The following is a 25,386-nucleotide window of genomic DNA, read 5'->3' as shown; positions in this document are numbered from 1 at the left end:
TTTGGTGACAGAGTCTCAAACACCTGTTATTTGCTTTAAAAAGTTCTCTCTTCATTAAAACTAGTAGTTCTTATTGCTATTTCAATAGATTTGTATTTTAATTGCTCTTGACAAAAATATGTGCTTATCTTTTTCATGCATTAGAATTGAAAATTGGAAAGCAATATTTATTAAGTCTCTTTACAGCCAAAAGATTCTAGAATTCTGTGACAGTAATCTGGTTATTTTGTTATCTGAAACATATTTAAACACATATGCACACACACACGTACACACCCAAGCACACACTTCACCTTATCTATTATGTGGGAGCCAAGAAGCTAGTATTACTATGCAGTATAAGTTGTTGTGGTGGGATACCAAAGCATTTGATTGAACCGTCTGAGTGGCTTGAACAGTGGCTTTACTGCTGATGAAACCATTGCCCCCACTCTGCCTATGAAGTATATGTTCTTAGTGCAAAGTGGATGTGATATCTGAATTCTTAACCAACGGCCTTTATCACACATCTATAGAATTAACTCAACAAAGAGCTGCTATCAATAATGTTCCCCATGGACATATCTTGTCCAAAATGTCTCTTTTACCTGCTTGCCTTGGAATTTCCCTAAAACCTCCACCATTTTAGTCATTCTTCAAGGTTTTGATAGCTAATACAGACATATATCTCCAGAAGTGTCCCATTAAATAAGAACATGTTAACAGAATGAGGAAGGAAGACTCTGGGGCATAGGTGCTCTAATTTTCTCTTATTCACCTATTAAGATGAATTCGTTTATCCTATCACATACTTGACACCTTGAAATCCAGAGAGAACTCTTGTGTGTGAACCATGTGGTCCAGGAATGGGGTAGGAGGTGGAAAGTAGGCTCCAGCAGGTCCTAGATAATGATACCGAGGGAAAATATAAAGGGATGCCTAGTAATGAACTGACACCATCTCTGCTGGAATGGCCTACTTACCCACCAAAACACTCCACTTCTAATGTCTTCCCTACAGCATGTCCTTATCCTCCAGACTTGCATGATGAACCCTAAACCTAATCTTACAACTGTAGAGCTGTATTCTCTAGACCACTACAGAATAATATAGTGATCAAGAGCTTGGGATTTTGCAGTGAGACAGATTCACACTGGAATCCCGTTTCCACTATTTACTGGCTAGGTAACCTGGGGCAAGTCACTTGACCTATCTGGAAGTTCAGTTTTTCATCTATAGAATATGGATGATGAAACTTCTCTAATAAAGTTATTATGAGGATTAAATGACCTAATGCTTAACACACTGTGTTGTACATAATAAGCAATCAATAAATATTAGCTATTATTAATGAACCTAATCCAGGAAAATTAGCATTTGTTCCTGGTGGTCAGTTACTGAACAGCAGACCAAATGGTTGATTAATGAATCCAATTCAGCCCCCAAGAAGTCTGAGGTAACCTTGCTCTAACTATTTGTGGGCTAGTTATATCACCTCACTAATCAAATAGGGCATTTACTGGTCTAATTCACTGCTATCAATGAAACTGCTAGCAATTAAGCAGTTAAAGTACTGAAAAACAGAATGGATGTCCAAGTTTCAGAAGATTCCAACAAATACATTTGGCTGATTTTACTTATGGTGGGTGATTATGTAGAGTGACCCCCAAATTTTACTGTGTTTGCATTCTATGGCTTCCTTACCACACTTGAAGTGTGTCCTGCATGACTCTGAGCTAGCCTGGCTTCCAGATGGTTGGGCTCCCTCCCCTTCAGACCCAGAAACATTGCGAACATTTTTTTCTCATTAAGGAAATGAACTTCTGAGACAGAAACCTCAGGAGGCTCAAGGAAAGGTCTAGCTGGGATGCCAAAGTATTTGGTATTCAAAACCAAGGATGTCAGTAGAGAGTAACATATGAACACCCAGAAGAAGGCAATCAGCTCAGGGCAGAAATAGCAGGCTTCAAGTATTTGAAGGGTCATCAAGTGGAAGAGGGAGTGGACCAATTCTGATTTATTCTAGAGGGGCCAGTAGGTAGAAGATCTGGGGAGATAGATTTGATAAAACTGCATTGTTCCAAAATGCAGTGATCTCCCCATTGATGAAGAGGATGGAACAGAGGTTCAATGACCAATTCTTAGGAAGGTTGAGGAGATAATCTCCTGCATTGCAAGATATGACTGGATAACAGCTAAGCATCCTTCTACCTGTAAGATTATTATATTACCCAATGACTATATAATAAGCTAGAAAATCCATGTTTATTATTTTACTATTTCAGAAGGCTTCCATTAGGTTATAACTCACCTTATGGATAATTCCATGCCAAAAAATGATGAACTAATCAAAGGAATAACTTCAACCTATTTTAAATCCATTAAGGCATAGTTATTCATTCCAGTCTAAATTACTTTTTAAAATAAGTAAATGGTCTATTACTAGTACTAGGATTATTCAAAGAGTGTATGCATGCTATTTGTAGATATGTTCATTTGGAGGAAGGAAAATATGCCCTAATAAAATTACAGCTCATAAGTTTCAGTATTAAAAACTCTGATTTAATTTTATAATCCATCCTTGTGAAGTCATTGAAGATTTTCAAGCGTTTGCCTAATGAGGATCTACAGTATAATGGCCATAGTACTCTGAGGATGAAGGGGCAATGTACCTCGAAAAACATTTGAAAATCCACTTAATTATATCAGGCCCCATGACAAGCATTGATGGATGCACACATCAAAAACTAGAAGTGTGATTTGGGACCACATATCATCCACTGAGCAGCAGAAACAAAGCTAAGTAAAATTCTGCTTCTCTTTTCCAATCAACGGTACTGACTCAGTTTAATTCAAGTTTTGATGTTCTCAAGGAATAAACCTACTGCGCAGTACTATTCCAGAGTCTAATTCCCTAATTCCTAATCCCAAGTTCTTATAACTTTTGCAAAGCTAGTAGAGATGCCATACATATTTCTGTGGAGACCCATTGCAGACAGTAGAGACTCTGCTGTTTATCCAAGAAAAGACACTGCTGTTTGCACCTGAGGTGTTATAAACTAAGTACTAATTAGGTTTTAACACTTGTAATTAGATGATTCATTCATGTTGTTATTTATTTTTCTTTTCCAAATTTGGTTTCACAGTTGACACTTTCCAGATCATTACCTGAGCTTTGGTGGCATCACTGGTAAGTTCCCATGGCCTCTACCATTGCTTAATGCTTATTTGCTGAAGGAACAAACTCTTCAGAATCCAACCACTTCAGGTTTGCTGCAATAGCCTCCTAAACTGGTCTTGCTTCTTCTACCCTTAATCACTTACGGTCTGTTCTCAACACAGATGCTAGAGGGGTTCTCTTAAAATCAAAACAAGATCATGGCCCTCCTCTGCACAGATTTCTCCAGTAGCTCACCATTTCACTCAGGATAAAAGGCAAAGTCTGTGTAAGACCTGATCTACAAGGTCCTATACAGCCCTGTTCCTTTAGTCTCTCTCTGAGTCCTCTCTTACTACTGTCCCCCTCATTTGTCCTACCTTAGTCTATGAGCCTCCTTCCTCTCCCCATGCCTGGAATATTCCTGCCTGAGAGATGGTGTACTGGTAAAGCTTTTGCAGTACTGGAAATTCTCTTCTCCCTGATATTGGCATGACTGACTCCCTCGTTTCTTTCAGGTCTTTTTTCAAATATCACCTTGGCTACCCTACTTCAGATTACAAACCCTGCATCTTTTACCCTGCTCTTTTTCATTCTTACATATAAATCTAGTAAAGAGGCAAAAAAGTCTGCAATCTGAAAAGTACAAGATGATGATAAAAGAAATAAAAGACCTAAATAAATGGAGAGACATACTGTGTTCATGAATTATAAGACTCTACATAGCAAAGATGCAAATGTCCAAACTGACATACAGGTTTGATACAAGTCCTATCAAAATCCCACACAAATATGACCAACTGACTTTTAACAGAGTCACAACAACAATTCAATGGAGGAAGGACAGATTTTCAACAAATGGTGCTGGAGCAATTGGATATCCACAGGCAAAAAAATGAACCTGTATCTAAACCCCATACCTTATATGGGAGAAAATATTAATGACATGGGATCAGGAGATGAGTTCTCAGACAAGGCATCAAAAGCATAATTCTAAAAAGAAAACCCAATAAACTTGAACAAGATTTAAAACTTTTGCCATTTCAAAGACACTGTTGAGAAAATGAAATGACAGAGCCAACCCCGTGGCTCACTCCGGAGAGTGCGGTGCTGGTAGCACCGAGGCCGTGGGTTTGGATCCTATATAGGGATGGCCGGTGTGCTCACTGTCTGAGCGTGGTGCAGACCACACCATGCCAAGGGTTATGATCCCCTTACTGGTCAGAAAAAACAACAACAACAACAAAGAAAAAAGAAAATGAAATGACAAACCACAGACTGGGAGAAAATATTTGTAAACCACATATCTGAAAAATAACTTGTATCCAGAATATATAAAGAACTCTCAAAAATTAGTAGTAAGAAAGCAACACCAAAATTGAAAAACAGGCAACAGGCTTGAACTGAAACTTCAGCAAAGAGAATATAAGCAGATAAACACATGAAAAAATGTTCAATATCATTAGCCATTACAGAAATGCAAATCAAACCTTGGTGAGACTCACTACATGCCTGTTTAGAATGGCTAAAAAAAAAAAAAAAAAAGTACCAATTGCTGGCAAAGATGCAGAGCAACAATACTTCTCATTCATTGCTGGTGGAAGTACAAAATGATACAGCCACTTTGGAAAACAGTTGGTAGTTTCTTATAATTTAAACACACATTTTCAATATAACCCAATAATGACTCTCAGGTATTTACTTGAGTGAATTAAAAAATTACATTCACACAAGAACCTGTATGTGGATGTTTTTAGCAGCTTTATTCGTAATTGCCAAAAAGAAGAAGCAACAAAAATATTACTCAATAACTGATTGAATAAACAAACTGTGTTCAATCCATCTAGTGGAATATTACTCAGTGATAAAAACGAATGAGCTATTAATCCACACAACAACCTGGATGAATAGCAAATGCATTTTCCTAAGTGAAACAAAAAAACAGATAGGAAAGACTACATATTGTAAGAATCCATTTATGTGACATTCTTTAAAAGGCAAAAATTTAGAGATGGAAAACTTATCAGTGATTGTCATAGACTGGGGTGGAAGGAGTGTTTTGTTACAAATGGGGCTGCACAAGGGAATTTTAGTGTGATGGAACTGTTATCTATGGTACAATGGTTGATAGATACATGACTATACATTTTTCAAAATCCATAGAACCTTACACCACAAAGAGTGAACTTTACTGTATGCAAATTTAAAAAACTGAACAGGCTGTCAGGGGAAACTAAGATGAGATCCAGACTGTAACAAATGAATCTAACTATAAGACAAATGTATGATATATCCCTGCTGAAAGGGGTGGAGGAAAAACTGGCTGACCTCAGTAACTTTGGAAAACAGTATTTTTATTAAATGTTGTAAGGCTAAAGACAATAAAGAACTGTATATAAATTTAATACTCTAGTTGGTAAATTTGTTTCTCATGGGGATACAGGGATAGCAATTCTGAAACTGCTTTAAATGTACACTAGGGTTGAACAAATAAGTAAATGGATAGTAGATGGATGCGTTGAACCAGGTTCCTCAAAGCCAAAGAACGAAGTTAAAAATAAGCAATGTGGGAATGCTAGAAGAATGAACCCTATGGTGCTCAATTAGAGTCAGAGATATCATTATGAACTCACGTGTGTGTGTGTGTGTGTGTGTGTACATATACACATATATACAGAACCGAATATATATGTGTCATATACATGGGTTAGTATTCATATGTGTGTATATATATGTTAGTGTGTTTATATATACGTATGTATATCTTTTAGGTCTGTCCACCAAGAGGGCCTAGAAGCAGTGACACCCCATTAGCAATGATTGCACTTTGCACTCATATCATAGTTTCTAGATATCATTCTCCAATAAAAGGAGCAGTGGTCCCTGGAGCAATGACAATTCAAGGGCTGGGGCAGGGAAAGTGCAAGAAAAAGGATGAGGGCATGTGAGAAAGACCCAGGAGCCAACTTGAAAGAGTTCTCAATGGCTAAAACTGGAATTATTAGAGCAATGGATCAAATAATGATATAATGATGATATTGGATTATAGCCCAAATAATGAACTAAATAGTCATGAGTCCATACTGATATAAAAATGATTGAATAAATAAATAAACAGGAAAGAAGGGAGAGATATTCCTTATAGAAGAATTTCCAATAATAAGTATAGAAAGAATGAGGGAAATAGAAAATCACCATTACAACACCACAGTAATAATTGCTGCAGGTAAGATCCACTTATGAATCCTAACACAGGTAGGCAAAACTTTTCAGAAAAATAGGATAGTTGCACAGCCTTAAAGTATCTCCCCCAAAATATTTATTATATACCATAGTGGCTTTATCATATATACACGAATTTTTTGACATTCCTCCATCCAGTAGGTGAAGCTTAATCCCTCCCCCCTTGAATGTGAGCTGGGCTTAATGACTGGTTTCTAAGAAATAGAGTATACAAAAAAGAAAATAATAACTGTACAATGAGAAACCTCGCAGACACTGCTTTTCCCCCAGCATTTTAAAAGTAAAATTGAGAAATAAAAATTGTATATATTTACAGTGCACAACAAGATATTCTGATATATGTATACATTGTGAAGTGATTAAATCACGCTAATTAACATATCCAAATCCTCACATACTTGGTGAGAACATTTAAAATCCACTCTTAACTATTTTCATGTATACGATATATTACTAACTATTGTCACCATCCTGTGCGATAGATCTCCAGAATTTATTCCTCCCATCTAACTGAAACTTTGTACCCTTGACCTTCTCCCCATTCCACCCCGCCATCCCCTAGCCCCTGGTAACCACCATTTTACTCTCTGCTTCTGTGAGTTCAACTTTTTTAGATTCCACATATAAATGAGATCATGTAGTATTTGCCTTCTGTGCCTGGCTTATTTCACTTGGCATAATGTCCTCCAGGTTCATCTATGTTGTCACAAATGACAGAAACTCTTCTTTTTTGAGGCTAATTGGTATTCCATTGTGTATATATACCACATTTTCTTTACCCATTCATTTGTCAATGGACACTTAGACTGACTCCGTATCTTTGTTATGTCAATAATGCTGCAATGAACATGAGAGTGCAGATATTTCCTTGACAAACTGATTTTATTTCCTTTTGACATAGGCAGGTTCTTCAACAAGTTTGTGGAAACATTTGTGCTATCTTTTAATTCTATTTTTCCATGAACTTTTTGAAGTGCCCTCATACAACCAGAAGTGAGATTCCTGGATCACAAGGTAGTTCTGTTTTTAATTTTTTGAGAAACCTCCATATGTTTTCTGTAATGGCTGTGCCAATTTACATTTCTACCAACAGTGTACAATTGTTCCCTTTAGTCTACATCCTCGCCATCACTTGTTATCTTTTCTGTTTTGGATAATAACCATTATAACAGATGTGAGGGGATATCTCATTGTGGCTTTAATTTACATTTCCCTGATTTTCACTTTTTCATACACCTACTGGACATTACTATATCTTCTTCTGAGAAATGTCTACTTAGGCCCTTTGCACATTTATAAATTGGGTCATTTGTTTCCTTGCTATTGAGTTGTTTGAGTTTATTATATATTTTGGAAAGTAACTCCTTATTACGTGTATGGTTTGCAAATATTTTCTCCCATTCCTTAAGTTGTCTATTCAGGTCATTGACTTGCTTTGCTGTTTGTTGTCTTGGATGTGCAGAAGTTTTTTAGTGTGATGCAATCCCATTTGACTTTTGTTGCCTGTACTTTTGGGGTCATATCCAAAAAAATATTGCCAAGACCAATGTTAAGAAGCTTTTCCCCTATTTTTTCTTCTAGTAGTTTTACAGTGTCAGGTCTTACACTTAAGTCTCTAATGCACTTTGATTTCATTTTTTTATATGGTGTGAGATATAAGTTCAATTTTATTCTTCTGCATGTAGATATTTAGTTTTCCCAATACAATTCATTGAAGAGACTGCCTTTTTTCCATTGTGTTTTCTTGGCACCTTTGTCAAAGATCAATTGATCATAAATGCAAGAATTTATTTCTAGTCTCTCTATTAAATTCCATTGGTCTATTTGTCTGTTTTTATGTCAGTACCATACTGTTTTGATTACTATAGCTTTGAAGTATATTTTGAAATCACGTAGTATGAGGCATTTAATTTTATTCTTTTTACTCAGGACTGTTTTAGCTACTTGAGATCTTTTCTGGTTCCATACAAATTTTAGGATTGCTTTTTGTATTTCTGTGAAACATGTCATTGGAATTTTGGAAGGGATTGCATTGAATCTGTAGATCACTTTTGGTAGCATGGATATTTTTATTTTAGTTCTTCCAATGTATAAACACAGAATATCTTTCCATTTATTTGTGTCTTCTTCAGTTTATTTGATCAATGTTTTATAATTTTCAGTGTACATATCTTTTCCCTCTCTAGTTAAATTTATTCCTAAGTATTTAATTTTTGATGCTATTATAAATGGGATTAATTTCTTTTTTCAGATAGTTTCTTGTTAGCATATAAGAAAGTTACTGATTTTTGTATGTTGATTTTGTGTATTGCAACTTTGTTGAATTTGTTTATTAGATCTAATAATTTTTAGTGGAGTCTTTAGTTTTATATATATATATAAAATCATGTCATATATAAACAGAGAAAATTTTACTTCTTTCCATTTTGGATGCATTTTATTTCTTTTTCCTGCCTAATTGCTCTTGCTGGGACCTATAATTCTACATTGTAGAGAAGTGGTAAGAGTGGGCATCCTTGTTGTTTCTGATGTTAGTAGCAAAACTTTCAGCTTTTCACCACTGAATATGATGTTAGCCATAGGCTTGTCATACATGGCCTTTTTTCTGAGATATATTCCTTTTTTCTGAGATATATTCCTTCAATACCTAATTCATTGAGAGTTTTTATCATACAAAGGTGTCAAAATTTATCAAATGTATTTTCTGCATTTATTGAAATGATCATTTGATTTTTATCCTTCATTCTGTTAATATAGTGTTGTATTAGTCCATTTCGTGTTGCTTATAATAAAATACACGGAACTGGGTAATTTATAAAGAAAAACAAAATTTATTGCTTACAGTTTTTGAGGCTGAGATATCCAAAGTCCATCTGGTGGTGGTGACAGTGACCCAGGGATCTCACATTGCAAGATCGTGGAAGTGGATAGAGCAGAGAGAGTGAGAAAGACAGACTCTCCTCTCTCTTCTTTTAAAGCCCTCAGAACCACAACTTTGACCACCATTTTTAATCCATTCACTATGACATGGTCCTACAATCTAATTACCTATTTAAAGCTCCACCTTTCATTTACCATAATAGGATTTCCCACCCTCTTAACAGTCACAATGGGGGCTAAGATACTAATAAATAAATTTGGGGGACACAATTCAAGCTTCGGTGAGTTTTGGGAGGACATAATTCAGTCAACTACAAGTGTGTCACATTTTTTTGGTTTGTGTATGCTGAACCATCCTTGCATTCCAAGGATAAATCCCACTCAATCATGGTGTATGACACTTTTAGAGTGCTATTAAATTTGATTTGATAGTATTTTGTCGAGAAATATTGCATCTATGTCTATCAGAGATATTGGCCTATAATTTTCTTTGCTCGCAGTGTCCTTATCTGGCTTTGTTATCAGGGTAATGCTGGCCTCATAAACTGAGTTTGAAGCATTCCGTCCTCCTTGATTTTTTGGAAGACTTTGAGAAAAATTGGGTTAATTATTTTCTTAAACGTTTTGTAGAATTTGCCAATAAAGCCATCAATTCCTTGGCTTTTCTTTGGAGGTTTTGGATTATAGATTCAGTCTCTTAGTGGCTATTGGTCTGTTCAGATTTTCTACTTCTTCATAATTCAGTCTTGGCAGGCTGTATTTTTCTAGGAATTTATCCATTTCTTGTAGGTTATCCAATTTGTTGGCACATAATTGATCATAGTAGCCTCATGATCTTTTCTATTTCTGTGTTATCAGTTGTAATGTCTCCTCTTTTATTTCTGGTTTTATATATTTGCATCTTCTTTTTGTCTTAATTAGCCTAGCTAAAAATTTGTTAATTTTGTTTATCTTTGCAAAACACCAACTCTTAGTTTCATTAATCTTTTCTATTGTTTTTCTAGTCTCTATTTAATTGATTTCTGCTTTGATCTTTATTATTTGCTTCCTTCTTCTAAGTTTGTGCTTAGTTTTCTATTCTTTTTCTAGTTCCTATAGGTACAAAATGAGGTTGCTTATTTGAGAGCTTTCTTTTTTCTGAATGCAGGAATTTATCACTTTAAACTACCCTCTTTCAACTGCTTTTGCTTCATCCTATACATTTTGTTATGTTGTGTTTCCATTTTCATTTGTCTAAAGGTATTTTTTGATTTCCCTTTTGATCTTCTTTGACCAATTTGTGGTTCAGGAGTAGGTTGTTTAATTTCAACATATTTGTGAATTTTCCATCTGTTTTCCTGCTATTAATTTCTAATTTCATAGCATTGAAAAGAAACTTGATATGATTTCAATCTTCTTAAATATTTTAAAATAGTTTTGTGGCCTAACATATAATCTATCTTGATGAATAATCTACTTGATCTTGAAAAGAATGTGTATTCTGCTACTGTTGGATGGTATATTCTATATATGCCTGTTAGGTCCATTTCGTCTATAGTGTTGTTCAAGTCTGCTTTTTCCATATTGATTTTCTATTTGGATGTTCTAGCCATTGTTGAAAGTGGCATATGAAGTCCCCTACTATTACCATATAGTTGTTGGTTTCTCCTTTCATTTTTGTTAATATTTGCTTTATATTTAGGTGCTTCTATTTTCGGTACATATATCTTTATAATTGTTATATCCTCTGGATAAACTGACCCATTTAGCATTATCTAATGACCTTCTTTTTCTCTTATGGCATCTTTTGACACAAAGTCTATTTTATATGATATGAGTATAGTCACCCCTGTTCTCTTTTTGAGACCATTTGCATGGAATATCTTTATTCATCCCACCACTTGTGACCTATGTCTGTCCTTAAAGCTAAAGTCTCTTCTATGCAGCATTTAGTTGGATCTTGTGTTTATTTTAAATCCATTAAGCTACTCTATGTCTTTTGATTGTTAAATTTAAACCACTCACATTTAAGTAATTATTGATAGGGAAGGACTTACTATTACTCTTGCCATTTTGTTAATTGTTTACTGAGTGTTTAATAGTTCCTTTTCCCCATTCTTCTTATCTCGCTGTCTTCCTTTGTGATTTGATGATTTTTTGTAGTGGTATGATTTGCTTCCTTTCTTGATATGTTTTATGTATCTACCATGAAATTTTACTTGTGGTTATCATGAGGCTTACATAAATCATAATTATAACAGTCCATTTTATGCTAATAACAGCTTAACTTCTACCATGTACAAAATTTTAACTTTTCCTCCCCACACATTTTGTTACTGATGTCAGAATTTATATCATTTATGTGCCCATTAATAACTTATTAAAGCTATAATTATTTTTAATACTTTTGTATTTTAACTTATACTAGAGTTAAAAGTGACTATGCATGATGATTAAAACATTTGAGTATGGGCCGAGCCCGTGGCGCACTTGGTAGAGCGCTGCGCTGGCAGCACGGCGACGCTCCCGCCGCGGGTTTGGATCCTATATAGGACTGACCAGTGCACTCACTGGCTGAGTGCTGGTCACGAAAAAACGACAAAAAAAAAACAAAAAAAAAAAACATTTGAGTATTTTGAATTTGACTAAATTTTTCCCTTTACAGTGAGTTTTATACTTTCATATGTTTTCATGTTGTTAGTTAGCATCCTCTGTGTCATCCTGAAAAATTGTATTTAGCATTTCTTGCAAGGCAGGTCTAGTGGTAAAGAACTTTCACACCTTTTCTTTGTCTGGGAAAATCCTTATCTCTTCCTCATTTCTGAAGAAGAGCCTTGCAGGGCATAGTATTCTTCATTAGCATTTTTTCCCTTTCTGTTCTTTAATTAAATAATCCCACTCTTTCATGGCCTGTAAGGCTTCTGCTGAGAAAATCGCTGATAATCTATTGCTGTTCCCTTGTATGTGACAAGTTGCTTTTCTCTTGCTGTTTTCCAAATTCTCTCTGTCTTTGTCTTTTGAAAATTTGATAATGATATGTCTCAGTTAAAACTTATTTATATTGAAGCATTTTGTGTTATTTTGGCTTCATGGATCTGGATGCTCATTTCACTCTCCAGATTTGGAAATTTTTCTGTCAAAATTCTTTAAAATAAGCTTTCTGTCCCATTCTTTCTCTATGTTCTTTCTGGAACTTCCATAATGTGTATATTGGGCCACTTGATACTGTCTCATCTGTTCTGTGGGCTTTCTGCACTATTTTTCATTTTTTTTTCTTTTTCTTCTTCTCATTGGGTAATTTCAAATGACCTGTTTCTAAGGTCACTGATTCTTCTTTCTTCTTTCTTCTGCTTAGTTGAGCATGCTATTGAAGTTCCCTATGGAATTTTCTTAATTCAATCATTGTGTTCTTTAGCTCCAGAATTTCTGATTGGTTCTTTTTAATGGATTCTATGTCTGTGTTGAACATCTCATTTTTTGTGTGTATTATACTCTTGATTTTATTTATTTTTTTATCCATGTGCCTATTAGAGCTCACCAAGCATCTTTAGGATGATTCCTTTGAGGTCTTTGTCAGGCAGTTCATACATCTCTATTTATTTAGGATCAGTTACTGGTGATATATTTTGTTCCTTTGATGGTGTCATGTTTTCCTGGTTTCTCATGATCCTTGTGGCCTTGATGTTATTTTCTCAGTTTTGATAAATATATTGTGGTTATGTAAGATGTTAACATTAGGAGAAGCTGGGAAAAGTGTGTATAGAAATTTCTGTACTGTGTTTGCTACTCTTTTATAACTCTAAAATTATTTTAAATAAAATATTTTTAAAGCCTATTAAAAACATAAAGTGCTGGCAAGAATACAGAGCAACTGCATCACCCATAAATTGCTGGTGAGAATTGGTTTAACACTCTGGAATTCAGTTTAACAGTTTCTCATAAAACTAATTATACACTAAATACATACTAATTATCCAACCCATCACTTGCATTCATGCGCATTTACCCCAGTAAAACGAAAACTTATATTCACACCAAAACCTGTATATGAATATATATGTAAACTCCATTAATAATGACCCAAACTGGAAGCAAATCTCAGATGTCCATTAATGAGTAACTTGTAAACAAAAAAATGTGGTACATCTATAACATGGACTACTAGAGAGCAATTTAGATGAATTCTGAGGGATTTACACTGAGTGAAAAAGGCCAGTATCTAAAGGTTACATTTCATATGTGCATTTTTATGACATTTTAATGACATTCTTGAAAAGACAAAACTAAATTTATAGTGATGGAGAATGAATCAGTGGTTGCCAGGGAGTATCAGAGGGGTGATAAAATAATTCTTTATTTTGATTGTGGTGGTGGTTATATGCATTTATACATGGGATAAAATTCAAAGAGTTATACAACAAAAATGTCAATTTTACTGTATATTAATTCTTAAAATAAAAAGTTATATGCAAAAGATTAATGCACTTTACAAATTACTTTATCTCCATTATAACTCAATGAAAAAATCCAAAAAATCCAAAAGTGTAAAAAATGTGCCATGTTTTAATGTTTATATTTTCAATTATAGTTAAGTGATTAAAAAAAAAAACATAAAAGCCAAACACTTGGAGATGTTAGTTGTATTTTTTTTTTTTTCTATTGACCTCTATTTATTGCAGCGAGCTGATACAATACTTTGAAGTGAGTTTAGACCTGCTTTGGGCCCAAGGTGTTTTCAAAGCTTAAAATGTACCACATGTGCTGGAGAAGAATATGCATTCTATAGATGTGGATTTTTATGTTTTATATATGTTTACTAAGTCAAATTTGTTTAATATATTTTTCAAATATTTTCCTATATTTCTTTAAACTGAGATAGCAGTACACTGGCATCTTCATTACTGTTCTGGAAGAATTATTTGTAGGTATTTTTTTTTAGACTGGAGTGAAGGTGGTTTCTTCCAGAAGGTTTTATTTTGCTTCTGCCAGGTGCTTGAGGGCATTACCAGCCCAAGGCCCCTTCAGTAGAGTTTATAAGTGGATATTTGTTTAACAACCCAGACAATGCAAACCCAGCCTTCAATTTCACACAAGGTCAGGTCATGGCCACAATTCTCAATGACACAGTTTTTTTCTTTTCTTTTTTTTCCCTTTTATTTCCACTTCTCTTTTTCAGCCCTGGAGAGGACTACATTTGGTTCCTAATTTCCATCAGAGTGTAATAGTTTTGGGTCCAAGCTTAATCTGGGGAAGAGTTTTTTATTAGTCTCGCCCCTTAGGGCAGGCCTAGGGTTTTTACTATTGCCCCTTTGCACTGTGAGGTCATCACAACTGAGAGCCAGGTTGCATGGATTGGCAAAATACCTAGTTCCATTTTCCTTATATTTTGACCTGATTGTACTCTAATAGCCTGTTATTTCTCTCCTATTTTGGTGTATTTTAAACATATTAATGTTATAAAGTGTTTTGAATTTTCATCAGGGGGATTCTTCTGATGAACCTTAAATGGAAGACCTTACCACATACTTAGTTATAGCTCTAACATAATTAACCTCTGCTGCAATTTCTTTCTTTTTCTCCTTCCCTCTCTCCCTCTTTCTCTCTCTTCCTCTCCCCCCCCTTTTTTTTCTTTTTTGTCTTTTTTGTGACCGGCACTCAGCCAGTGAGTGCACTGGCCATTCCTATATAGGATCCGAACCTGCGGCGGGAGCGTCGCTGCGCTCCCAGCGCCGCACTCTCCCAAGTGCTCCATGGGCTCGGCCCACGTCTTGGGACTTTGATCACTGACGCCTTCAGTTTAGCCTCAATTTCTTATCTGCCTGGATTATGGTCCTTTTGCCTGCCATGACTCCTGATACCATTCTACCTTCTTAGCCTGTGCTTTGCACTCTTAGATTTCTGACCTTATGACTATTTTTTGGTGCCTCATGCTTGACCTCTGTTTGAAACACCCAGCTCTTCTGTTACTCAAGGGGCAAGCATTCAGCCAGAGCTGGCTGGATTTTGTGACAGCTTTGTTCCTCAATCATTGCATCAATAAGTTTGAAAGATGCACAGCTAGGAACCAACTATGATTCTCTGCCTCACCTGAAGTAATAAAGTCATCAATAACTAGGCTTATATATGTATTTGCTCAGAACGCCATAACAAAGCACCACAAATTGGATGGCTTAAACAACAAAAATGTATTTCCTCACAGTTCTGGAGACTAGAAGTATGAGATCAAGGTGTTGGTTGGGTTGGTTTCTTTTGAGACCTCTCTCCTTGGCTTGCAGATTGCTGCCTTTCTCCTATGACTTCACATGGTCTTCTCTGTGTGTCTGTGTCCTAATCTCCTCTTCTAATCAGGACACCAATCCTGTTGGATTAGGGCTCTATACTTATGACCTTGTTTTAACTTATTACCTCTTTAAATACCCTATCTCCAAATATAGTCAAATTCTGAGGTACTAGAGGCTAGGACTTCAACATAAGCATTTTGGGGTAACCCAATTCAGATCATAACAGCTTATTCCAAAACCGAGCATTTCTGTGACCTGTCCACATCAGTCTCACCAACACAAATAAGTGTGCCTCTGCATTACCTAAGTTTTGGCAACAAGCAACTTTACCTTCCAGAAGCATGCTGTAGCATCTGCTTCCTCAGGCAAGTCTTGCCTGTTATGAGAGAATTGGCAAGCATGAGTGTGAAAGTTTGAGTTCCAGATATTAAATATTTAAATATTAATTTGTTCTTTGAAATGGTTACCGAAGTTATCAGTGTGTTCATTACAAGCCTCATAATTATTTTTAATATTCATTAATGAGTTCAACAGGGTAGGATTCTACCTCACTTCCTTGGTGATAAAAGTAAAATTTCTTATTTTGTTCCCCATGTCATTATTTCCCTTTTCCTCCAATTAGTTCAGTGAACCATACAAGACTGTAAATATTAAATTCCATGGCATGCTTAATTGACAAAATATGGAAGAAACGTTTGTGCCAGTAGCTATAAATGACATCACATGCTCTGGAGGAAAGATATTTCAGGGGGAAATAAGGTAGCAATAATAAATCATACCAGTTACACTGAAAATGGGAAGGCATTAGGCTGAGAGAAAAAAAGTTTCTCACAGCATGGAATTTTTGATGGAGAAATTGACTTTAAGTAGGCTTAGCATAGAAGGTATGTGTGTCAGCACTAACAATTGACATTTCTGTATTTCTATCTAACATTATTCATATCTTCACAATAAATATTTCACATTTTTACCTGTATCCTAGAACATAAGTGATATAAACTTCCCAGGCTCCCCAAGGAAATAATGGCTAACACTTATTGAGCACACGTCTGCCAAGCACTGCTTTCATTAGCTCATTTCACCTGCAACTTAATACTAGGAGGTAGGTACCATTATTTCCCCTACTTTATCAATGAGAAAACTGAGGATGGAGAATTTGAGTAATTCTCCCATGGTCAAACAACTAAAATATAGAGGAGATGGGCTTGAATTCTGCTGACTCCAAATCCCATGTTTTTAATCACTGTATTTACCCTCTTCTTGCCCCCATGTTTCCTCATGTGTACAATGTGTAAGACAAAGTTGAACACCTCAGCAATGTTGAAGAAATATTGTACTTGGAAACATTATAAAAATACAAAGCTCTGTGCAAATAGGCACAGATGTCTAGAAGCTAATTAGGGAAAAAGCTAACTCACACTGCCTGCCACATCCAGACACCCAGAGGTTTTGTTGTTTGAGTTCTTCCTATACTGGCAAAGCAAGAAAAAAAAAATTTACTGTATGGTAACTTCAATGGCCAAATTTACAGAGTATTACTTAAAAGGTACTACAGAGTAGTTGGGTCTAGCAATTATCAGTAAAGGAAAGCTTAAAAGGGGTTGTCTTACACTAGATAACACATGTTCTAATAATGAAGAAGCAGTTTTAAATATTTTCAATGTGACCCTAAGTAATAATCACTGAAACAAAGAAAAAAGAGCAAAACACTGTTTACAACCTAATTATTTAAACCATTTAAACAGAGGTGTAGAGGGTCTTTTTTTTTTTTTTTATTGCATTGGAAGTAATGAGGCCAAATAATTGGCTTCGAACTGAAGATTGGCAAAAATAATCAGTAAGGAAATCTTGCCTCGGGTTCACTTGCCAATATCAGGGTGTCTCAATGGAAGTACATGGCAGTACTGTATTGAAGCAGATATTTGATTCCAAATATGTGACAACTAATTGGGCAGAAGAGTCAGGAGACTTGGGTTCTAAAGCAGGTGTAGCTATTGAAATGGGAGAGTCTGCAGCCGGTCACCACTCGGGTCTCAGCTGAAGAGTTGTACCTACTGGAAACATGAAGACCTGGACAAAATCATCTCCACGGGTCATTCCAGCTTAGTGTGCTGGTCCTCCTTGCAGACTCTTTCTGAAGTGGTACTTTTGGGGACTAGTTGGAGAGCTTCATCCCAGTGCCCAGACTTGAAAGCACCGAGAAGCTACTCGTCAGGAAGGAGTATATTATTTGACTAATGGTGTCACAAACACATGCTTCAATAAAGCAAGAGCTCTCTCTCTCTCACCCTATGTAAACAATTTCTATCACTGAGAGAGACAGTCCATTATCAACATCAGCAGGTTTTTTTAGCTGTCAGCATTAGCCACTCAAGCTGAGCTTAACCGACTCTTCTCGCAATTCCTTATCTCATCTGATTTTCACTTTCTGGTTTGCTGTCTTCCCAGTGTTCTTTTGCACAGCGTGGGAGCTGCTTTTGATTCAGTTTGTTGCCATAGGAATCGACATTCATATGGATATGCAAGTGCCATTGACTCACCTGCTGCTGCGGAAAAGCTATGAGGGCATCTGCTCCTTCCAAAGACACCAGAGCTCCAGACAGCTACTCACTGGGGTAAGGAAGAGTAAGCACATCAGATTTGTATGGTAATTCCATTTTTCATAGTACAGATCATCCATTTTCCCCCATTTTCTCGAAAAATATATATTCCAGTGAGGTATGTAAAAGAATAATTTGCATTTTATTTGTAAATAGGGAAACTAAGGCATACAGGCATTTACGTAAGTTGCCTAAGTTCCCATAGAAAGTCAGTGGCACTATTGAGGTTCAGGCCCAAATCTTTTAGCTTGGTCACATTTCCTTCCAATAGACCACTGTCTCTGATTCTGGCACACTTAATTCTAAGACAAGAGCAAGTTGTTGCTGCAGACAACTAGGGAAGTGTTATAGCTTAGTTAAGGTGTCAGCACACTATGGCGAAATCTGGCCCACCACCTGTCTTTTCAAATAAAGTTTTATTGGATCACAGCCATGCCCATTCATTTACATATTGTCCTTGGCTGTTTTTGTACTATGATGGCAGAGTAGAGTTGTTATGACAGAGACTGTGTGGCTTGTAAGCCTGAAAATATTTATTTGGCCATTTACAGAAAAAGTTTGCTATTTCCTGGCCTACTGGATAAATACATGGACTCAGTTTCACACCTACTGACATTAGAATTCTAGCCCTGCTACTTTGAAATTGTGTCACCTCAGAAAGTTACTTAACCTTCCTGAGTCTCAGTTTCCCCATATGAATAATGGGACATAATAATTGTGCCTGCTACCTAGGGCTGTTGTTTAGCCCTACATAAAATCAAATAAGATAATGTACGCTTAGAATAGTATCTGGCATATAGAAAGTTATGACTCAGTGGCAATTATTGTTATTTTTTATGAAAATCAATTCCCATTTTCTGCCACTGAGCTTTCTGCTAGTGGTTTTCTCTTAGCTAGATGAGGTGCATTCAGCTGGACTGAGATTTCCTTACGTCTGGTGCAAAACCCTAAAAAACAGGGCCTGCCTGCCCCTCGTTGCCATTCCTACCCCCAGTCATGTCTGTTACTACTGAACCTTCTTTAGATTTGGCTTCTGAGCTTGATTATTGGTACTCAGGCCTTTCCTCTGCTAGTTAAGGATATTTGACTGCTGCTTCTGCTTGGACACTGTTGCTATGCTTGGGATTTCTACCCCCAGTGGATCTGAGCATTCCAGTAAAGTGCAGCCTGTGACAGTAGAATAGAAAGCAAGAGTGATGCATTTTAGTTTAGGAATGGGGCCCAAGCCACAGATTTACTGTACGAGTATCCTTTTTTGCATGTTTCTAAGTTTTTGAGTTATCTTAGTGATGCAAGAAGACTGATTTCTTGTGTTCAGAGCTTTTACATAAAAAAATAGGTCATTCCAGTGATCCAGCCCAGAGACTCCAAGTGATGAGCTGTGAGCAAGTGTTGTCACTGCTCTTTTTGAGGTGGGCCCCCAAAGGTGAGGGTTTACTCTAAACTTCCTGGACTCCTCTGATAGCCTGGTATGAGGCTATTACTCATGACATGACCTAAGCCATCAACAGCGCCAATCTTCTCATCATCAAGGCCACCTTTTTTTTTTTTTTTTAAATTTCCCTCCACCAGGGACTATATATTTTGAATATTTTACCATATCAAACTGCATTTATTTATTTGAATAACCATTTTTACCAACTATATTTATGAAGCAATAAGTAATTAAACTTACCTTTTAAGAAAAAATAATTGAAAAGATCAGGTAACTCCCAGTCAGTTTCTCATCAGCATGAGATGGCCTCAAGTTTCTCAACTGTAAAATGGAGGTGATGGTAGTCATTATCTCAGGGTTGTTGTGAAGATTAAATTAAGTAAGACAGTGTCTGGCACACAGCAAGTGCTCAGTTAGGGTTAGCTGTGATGGCTGTGAAGAGTAGGCGAAACTACCCGTACAAAGCCAGGATCGATGGATTTAACAGAATCTCACCCCAAAGTCAAAGCTATTTCAGCACTGGCTGTCTGTGCAGTCTTAAGGGGAATGTGTCCATTGTCTGTCAGGTTTGGAGGGTTTTTGTTTGCTTGGCTTTCAGAATAGCTTGTGGACCCCTATTTCTACCCTACAGACCTCAAGTTGTCTAGGGGCTAATCTAGACCCTTTTCAAGCCAATCTTTTCAGTCTCTACAGCTTGAGGTTAAAAAAACAATTAGTATTTTAGCTCCCTACAACAGAAGAGTACTGTCTTTAATTTGTTCTGAAGTGCTTCCTTTCAGTTTCAGGATGTGTACAAGATGTGCTAGGAAGGAAGTTGTTCTTTCATTTTAGCATCCCAAGACTTAATGAGTAAATGTGGGATGACCTATTTGTATCTTTCAAGGGGGGAGGTGGCATGTAGCTTTGAGTCATGCAGACCTGGCTTCTCCCCCTGTCCCTGCCATTTGCTGGCTCTGTGACTTTAGGCAAGTTTCTCTTATTCCCTGAGCCTCAGTTTCTTCACCTACAAAGTATAGGTAATGATAGTATCTACTTCATATGTTGGATGTGAGGAGAAAATGAGACAGCATCTGCACAACACCTGGGGCAGCCCTGGTACAGAGGACACACATGAGAGAGAGAGAGAGAGAGAGACAGAGAGAGAGAGAGACAGAGAGAGAGAGAGAGAGAGAGAGAGTATTAGAGGTATCAGTAGCATTCCTGTTTTCCTCTTCCTCATCAGCATACCCAGGATCATTTCCCCCTCAGCATTTGCATTCCCAGGCTGCTGTGGGTTGAATATATCCCCCAAAGTTTCATGCATTGGAAACTTAATCCCCACTGTAATAGTATTAAGAGGGTTGGAAATCCTATTATGGTAACTGTATTAGTCCATTTCTGTTGCTTATAACAAAATACCTGGAACTGGGTGATTTAGAAAGAAAAGGAAATTATTTCTTACAGTTTCAGAGGCTAGGATGTCCAAAGTCCAGGGAACACATCTGGTGAATGCCTTGTTGGTGGTGACAGTGACCCAGGGGTCTCACATGGCAGAATGGCAGAGCAGAGAGAGACTTTCACATGCTCTCCTTTTAAAGCCCTCAGAACCATGCCCATGACCACCATTACTAATCCATTCACTAGGGCATGCTCCTTATAATATAATTGCCTCTTCAAGACCCCACCTTTCAATTATTATAGTAGGATTTCCCACCCTCAGCAGTTACAGTGGAGATTAAGCTGTAATGACTTTGGAGGACCATTCAATCCACTGCAGTGACTGAAAGGTGGGGACTTTAAGAGGTGATTAGAGTGTGAGGACTGTACCCTTGTGAATTGTTGATTCACTCATGGAGTAATGGGCATTGTTTTCCTGACTTTAAAAGGAGAGCAACAGAGGAAGTTAGCTCTCTCTTGCTCAGCCCATTCACCATGTGACACCCTGTGTTGCTGAAGAACAAGGCCCTCACCAGATGTACCCACATGACTTTGGACTTCCCAGCCTCCAAACTGTAAGAAATAAATTTCATTTTCTTACAAATTACCTAGTTTTGGGTATTTTGTTATAAGCAACAAAATGGACTAATACACAGGCTGACAGATAAGTCCTGACCACTACAATATGTCTAGTGAAGAGACAAGTGATGAGATGGCATCTTGGTTACCCTGAGTTCCATTTCATCTGGAAAAAGTCAGGTAAGCCAGGAACCAACGAAAACAAACTAACTACAGCTGAATATCATGCTCATGTATGATCAAATTCACACAGCTATTGAGGTGTCAATTGAAGATGATGCTGTTTCATAATATTGTAACCTTCCTTGGGGTACTAGAGGGTAACATCCATCAGATCTATTATCAGAAATCCCCCACATAAGCCTTCTCGGGGTCTTTGCAAGCTGGTTTCATTGTAAATTCTGGTGTAGCCTCATGCTGGATAAACATGATCCTCAAGTTACTCTGGAGAGGCTGGAATCAGGAGTAGAAAATTCAAGGCCCATAAGGCCTCAGGGAGCATCGTATATTCTAATAAACTTCCTGGGGCTTGCTCTAAGAACTAGAGGAGTACAACACCGGTGTTGTGCCGTTCCCAGAGAGCCTTTTCTCTCCCAGACCCAGTGGCTCATTTCCTGTTGCATGCCCCACATAGCATCAGCATTATACTAGTAAGAGGGCACTTCAAAAAGTTCGTGGAAAAATAGAATTGAAAGATAATACAAATTTTTCCATGAAGTTTTTGAAGTACTCTCATTTATTAGTTTGCTCAGGCTGCCCTAAGAAAGTACCATAGACTGAGTGGATTAGACAACAGAAATTTAGATTCTCACAGTTCTGGTGTTGGTTTCTCCTGAGGCCTGTCTCCTTGGCAGGATAGTTGTAGATAGTTGTCTTCTCCTTGTGTCCTCACATGGTATTCCCTCTGTGTGTGTCTTTGTCCTCATCTCTTCTTACAAGGACACCAGCCATATTGGATTAGGGCCCACCCTAATTACCTCATTTTAGCTTAATTAACTCCTTAAAAGACCTATCTACAATATAATCATATTATGAGATATTGAGAGTTAGGATTTCAACATACAAATTTTGGGGAACTCAATTCAGCCCATACCAGCTTGCATGTCCACACACATGAGTCCAGAGCTCCAGCCCCTCAGCATAAGTGAGGATCCTCCCAGGGTACTGCCTGCCCTTCAAAATATTCAAAATACAGTTCTAGTTTCTCTTTCTCCTTCCCCTCCCCATCTTGCCAAATAGAGAGAGTGTGTTGTTTTGTTTGTTTTTTCCTAAAGCTTCTGCTATCAGCCTCCCTCACTCTTGCCAGCTGCAAAATACATGGAAACAAATGGCTCTGAGGTCACCCAGCCCTGACCTCCTTCTGACGAACAGGCTCATTTTTCCTCTGAAGAACAGGCTCATTCTGCCTTTCTTTAGTTAAAAAGTGCATGTGCATTGGGTGCATGTTTTCCAGGATGGCCCTAATTTTAAAAAATCCAATCTCCTTGTTAGACCACATTCTGATTATGCTTCTCAGTTTGGGATTTGAAAAATGTGGTCACTGTAGGTAGAAGCTATACCTCTTCAGAGGCATATGCATAATTATGTATAATAATGTACCTCCAAAGATGCATAATGAATGATAATTAAGATATTTACATTATGCACATGTGCTTTCAGCCCCAGGACTCCAATTCAAAATGCCAATTGTTCCTTAACATAAAATGAGGTTCATGACAAACCTTCATAGAACTTTATCACAAATGTTTTCCTTCAGCTCTATGGAGTACAGAGAGGATGGAATGAGAGTGCTGGATATATCACACATCCTGAATTTTCTAGGCAGTCCCAGTTTCAAAGTGCGTGTCCCAGTTTTGGATTTGGAAATACAATACTCGTAATTGCAACAGTCATCCAACAATGAGATTTGGTCAATTCACTTTTTAAATAGTCAACCCACACTTTTTCAAGAACCCACTGGGTACACAACATAAAGGAGACCACTGCCTATTTTTTTTTTTTTAGCTGTCAACCGTTTCACTCTTCCCCTATCCCTCTCAGCCGCCTCCAAAGAGGAAAACCTTAGATGAATTCTAGCTACTTGGGTATTAATACTGCATGTGTAAGGGTCTGTCATTATCTCTTTCCTATTACCTGTATAATTCAATGTGCTTAAGGACCACTTACCATAGCTTGGCTCTGATAAACTTATTGTCACCTCCTTCGGCGGTGAGGGAGAAATGCCTAAATTTCACTCAAAAAGGAAAAAGGACATTCTAGAATATATAACTTATGATGCAATTAAATAGATCCAGTGAGTTTTGATCTTCTCGTTTGATGCCTAAGGTAGAAAGGGTGGTAGTGGAGTAGGAGTTGAGACATTTTTTTTTCTCCCACATTTTATTATAGAAAATTCAAATCTATGGCAAGTTGAAAGACTTTTACAATGAACAGTACTCAAATATTTGAGGACTATAAAAATAGCAATTTCTTTTTTGTTTTTCCTAATGCATCCTGACCAGGTGAGCTTGAGCAGAGGCATTTTGTCTTCTGTCCTTCTGAACAGTATGCACCTAAGTGGGACATTGCTTTGTAATCTGAACTAATTGTATCTACTTTCTCACCAGATGACTGTAAACACAGTATATTTCTGAAAATTTCCACAGGTTTTCGCTGCTTAAAGACTACTTACTGGTCACTCCTTGCCCTGCCCCATGACTGCCCCCACCTGTCTGCCCCCATCCCAGCCCATTCACTCACATATCCCTCCTACAGTATGTAGATTTCTGAAACAACTATAGATAGATCTTCCATGTGATCCAGCAATCCCAGTTCTGGGTAAATACCCAGAGGAATGGAAATTATATTGTCAAAGGGATACCTGCACTCCCATGTTCATTGCAGCTCTGTTCACAATAGCCAAGATATGAAAACAATCTAAATGTTCATAGATGGACGACTGGATAAGGAAACTGTGGTATATATACACCATGGAATACTACTCTGCCATAAAAAAGAATGAAATTCTCCCATCTGCAACAACATGCATGTACTTGGAGAAACTTATGTTGAGTGAGATAAGCAAAACACAGAGGGATAAATACCACAAGTACTCACTCATAAGTGGGAGCTAAGAGAGAAAGAAGGAAGGAAAGAAAGACCACAGTGGTATGTTGGACTTGCAGAGGGAGAGAATATATCTAGGGATACAAAGTGGAGCGTGGAAAGGGGGATGGGGAGGGAGGTTGGGGATAACTGAGGGGATAATTGGGTGAGGGACACAAGGTATAATCACAATTTGTGGTAATGGACATGCTGCCAGTATGTATCTGGCCATCACATCTTAGGCACGAGTGGTGACAATTTGCTTTGTACTCCATGAATATTCATAACCAAAATAACCAATAAAACCAAAACATAACAAAACAAACAGTAGCAGCAACAACAACAACAAGAAGACTACTTACTGGTCACTCCCTGCCCTGCCCCCACAACTGCCCCCACCTGTCTGTCCCCATTCAGCCCATTCACTCATATATCCCTCCTCTCCTTCCAACTCTAATGCCAATCTTTTGGGAATGTGAAAATCTAGACTATAGGGAATATCTAGTTGCTACCTACCAAAGACAGATTAATGAAGCTAGAAGAATGTTTTTAAGGCAAATGTCACAGAGAACGTCAAGCAATCTGAGGTAACCTTGTTAGACACAGAAATTGCTCTCCTCCCTTTTATTTGGCTCCTGATTTCTGTCAGGCCTGAATCAATGATAACACAGGGTTATTTAAGTTCTTCCTGCTGCAGATGCAAGGCAAATCACTAAAATTATAAAATACAGGTGGCAGAATATACTTGGGTGA

Source organism: Cynocephalus volans, chromosome X (assembly GCF_027409185.1).
Source record: "Cynocephalus volans isolate mCynVol1 chromosome X, mCynVol1.pri, whole genome shotgun sequence".
NCBI classification, from domain to species: Eukaryota; Metazoa; Chordata; class Mammalia; order Dermoptera; family Cynocephalidae; genus Cynocephalus; species Cynocephalus volans.
The sequence above is the reverse complement of the archived record's forward strand: the minus strand, read 5'-3'. Positions refer to the sequence as shown.